Genomic DNA, 3,694 nt, shown 5'->3' with positions numbered 1-3,694 from the left:
AGTAAAGACCCTTACCCTGATCCCCCAGGGTGCAAGGCTCCTGACGGGGACTGAGGTACTCACTGGCCCACCTAGCTGAAACCTGGCAAATTCTCTGGGAGGTTTGCCAAAACAGATCAACCCCAAGAACTAGGTGGTGCTCCCCCAAAGCGAGACCCCATGTGAGAGGGCAAACCAGGCCAGAAGGCCATATCCATCACCTCCCAAGACTTCCAGGGCAGGCCCAAGGACCTACACCCTACATCGTGCTGTATAAAAGTATACCATGCAAAGTGACAAACACACATAAAAAAGGGGGAACTGAAAGAGGATGAGTGCAAAAGTGCCATGGTGCAATACCACAGCAGGCCCTTTGGCCAGGAATCAAAAATTCCTCTGGTCCCAGCCAAAAGACCTGGCCTTAGAGGTAGGTGCGAAAAATGTGCGACATAGTACAGTGACCTTGGTGCCCGTAAACTCAAAAATGTGAACCCTATACACAGTGAGTGTTACGGCACCCCTGGACTGCCACCCCAGGGGCACATACACCATGGGCTTCTTTCACAGCCCAAGCCTTCCTCCAATCCAGTGCCTCTCCATAGGCAAGGGAGAGTCTTGACTACAACTGGGGACAAACCCTGTGCAGGGCCAGAATCAAACCAGGAGGAAAAACAAAAAGGCCTCCCACCGCCATTTCTTACCAATTAACAATTCTCTCCATATGGCACTGACATTCTCCCTCCTGAAAACTGATAAGAACTGATACTACACTTGATCTGAGCCAAAAGGTCGAGAAGTGAAAACTGCATACAACTTTCTTTTTTTTTTTTGAAAGCCCATGGCATGTGAAACACACTCCAAACTTCACCCGGTGCCAAAAAAAAAAAAATGCGCACACACATAAAGAGTGAAACACAAAAAAATGCAATGGGTAAACAAGCCCTCTGAAATCAGAGGGTCTCGCCCCGGAATCCCCTGGGGCGTTAGGCTCCTGACGGGGACAAGGGTACTCACATTCGGTCCATCTGACCGAAACCAGACAGACCCCTTTCTCTGGAGGGTCTGCCGAAACCGACCCACCCAAGTACTCCTGAAGGGAGACCCAACGAGAGAGGGTGAACCAAGCCAAAAGGCCATGTCCACTCATTCCCAAAAGAAAGTTGGGGAGAAGGAAGTAGAGGAGAGTGAAAAGGTGGCCATTGTGCAATACAATGGCCAGGCCCCTCCGGCCAGGAATAAAAAATTCCTGACCAAAAGGCCTGGCCTGGCCCAAGAGGCAGATGCTAAAAAAGCATTTAATAGTGCAGTGACCGTGGTGCTACAAATCAAAATGACCCTCACAGTGATTTTATGGCACCCCTGGACTGCCACTCCAGGGGCACATACAACATAGGCTTTCAGGACCAACCCTGACCAACAACTCAGACCACAGCAGCCCCCACCCTGGCCAGGAAGGCCTGAAGTTCTGGAATCTTGGTGAGAGCCCTTGCCATCAGGCCCCACCGTCGCTTCCATCACTCTTACCTAATTACATTCGGGGGAATACTAGCCGCTCTTCCCCCTCCAGCAAGAGAGGAGCCGGTGTTCTCTGCCAAAAAACTGACCAGAGTTAGAGCTACCACAATCTAGGCCAGAAGGCCAGGGACCCGACCCTCTGGAGCAGACCCAGATGCAGCACCCATCCTCACCAGGAGCACCCTTCTGGACGGCTCAGATTCGAACCCACTGATGCCAGCATGGACGCCCAGACCTGGGCCACTACCAAAACCGCCTTTCCAGGTGCAATGACACCATTGGATTTGCATCTGCTCTCCCCACACTCAGGAATGACATAGCACCTGCTCTGTCAACTGATAAGAACAGATACTACACTTGATCTTAGCCAAAAGGCAGAGAAGCGATGCATACTGCATCAAAACTTCATACAACTGGCGTTTTAGCTATCATCAGTGCATCGCTTGAAAACCATTGCTTCCATAGAGTTGAGCTTGCGACCCAACGACACAGTATAGTCATACAGTTTATGGTGAGAAGGGACTAAATAAAGTGGAACTTCACTCTCCCAAACATTGATTATTTTTAATCCTCATGGTGCTAGAATTAGTCAATAGATAGGCAAGATAAGGTATATAATATTTTCTTGCTTTAATCCCCCCCTCCCCCCATTTCTTCAGAGACTTCCTGGTTTCTTGCCTAGGCAAATGTCATACATCCCAGGAGTCTTCCAGAGTGAAGGAGGTTTTTTTTCCAGATAAGCATACCCTTCTGCCTGCATGTCTAAACTAAGGGCAGATGGATTCCAGGAAGTAAATGCTACATGAATCATCCGTGGCAGATGATCTGCCCTTACTCAAGATGGCCACGGCAAGAAATGCAAAGGGGTGTTTATCAAAGTGATTTCATAACAAAATAAAGCACGGAGACATGAGGGGCGATGCGGGAGTTTGCTTTGAATATTAAAAATTAATAAAATTGTGTATTTGGTTTGTGGTGCGCAGATGCAGCGAAGATCCAATTTAAGAGCAATTCATGTTCAGGTCAGCATTTTCTCGCCTCCCCACCACCAGATTTAACCCTGAAATACCGCACAAGTTCATAGCAATTACATATTTTTGCACTATTGCAGCACAGCCCCATTGAACTGGTTTTGACAAGTGGTGCGGCTTGTCTGGACCCAAAGTTAAAAATGGCGCAGAGCATCATGGCCATGGCATGTGAAGAGCACAGTCCAGTTGCATTGTGACAGCTTTGTCGGCCGCCAGCAAAGCCGCCCGCTAGCGGCCGAATACCGCCGCCGGGCCGCACCACCCCAGTGTGACAGTTGAGGTATGACATGTTTGTTATTTTAAAAAGAAAAAACCTGAACCTTTAGTGTCCCTTCAAAGTGGTTGTAAACCATAACAGACCACTTTTTGCTACAGGTAAGCCTATATTTAGGCTTACCTATAGCTATGCTGGATATCTCCTAAACCTGCACGGTTTAGGAGATATCCCTTGTATTTGCATGTACCGACGTCATCGGCAAATGCGCACTGAAGCAAAGGCACGTGCATGCCGTTGCTTCAGTGAGTGCGCCATTACCGGTGGCTCCCGCACGCATGCGTCATCGCGGCTCTGGCCAATCACAGCGCCGGAGCTGCGATACCCAGAAGTATGGGCACCGCAACGAGGGCTTTGATCTCAGGTGAGCATTACATAATGAGCTAGTATGCTAAGCTCATTATGCCTTTGTCTTGCAGGTGTTAGGTTTTTTTTTTTTTTCTCAAAGTGGGTTTACAACCACTTTAAAAGTATATGTGGTGAGGGGAACTAACTGGAAAACCGTACAGAGACATCAGTTTTCATGCACATTGACATCAGTTTGCATGTCAGTTATGTGCCCTATTCACACCAATGTAATGTCATGTCAGTTTCCCCCCCCCCCCATGCAGAAAACTGCATACATGTTGCAGATTCCTGCGCAGAAAAAAAATCTGCATGTATGATATATAGAGAACAATTGTTTTTTGTGCCCTTGCAGAACATGTGCAGAAATTTTTTTACCTCTGTGCACTAAGGATGAGCTCCGGCGTGTTTGCATACTCCACGTGCAGAGCCCGCCAGGAAGTCGGCACAGCCCTGCGCAGGCAGTGAGACATTGCCCCGATGCTCGGCTGCAGAGATCGGGGAAGGCCCTGGCAGGCTCTGCACGCGGAGTATGCGAACACGACGCAGC

At 48.9% G+C, this 3,694-nt stretch overlaps 1 non-coding gene and 1 pseudogene across 1 annotated transcript; both read right to left on the bottom strand.

The window, feature by feature from the left end:
• Nucleotides 1-588: 588 nt before the first annotated feature.
• LOC143928569 (U2 spliceosomal RNA) lies at nucleotides 589-780 on the bottom strand. The gene has a single exon (XR_013262420.1). It is a non-coding gene; the product is annotated as a U2 spliceosomal RNA (small nuclear RNA).
• A 991-nt stretch (nucleotides 781-1,771) lies between these two features.
• Nucleotides 1,772-1,881, bottom strand: LOC143928532 (U2 spliceosomal RNA; annotated as a pseudogene).
• Between the last annotated feature and the right edge of the window lie 1,813 nt (nucleotides 1,882-3,694).

The sequence above is a fragment of the Lithobates pipiens genome, unplaced genomic scaffold, assembly GCF_037356315.1.
Source record: "Lithobates pipiens isolate NorthernLeopardFrog02 unplaced genomic scaffold, aLitPip1_a1.2 Scaffold_23, whole genome shotgun sequence".
NCBI lineage: Eukaryota > Metazoa > Chordata > Amphibia > Anura > Ranidae > Lithobates > Lithobates pipiens.
This window is presented reverse-complemented; position numbering and strand designations above follow the sequence as displayed.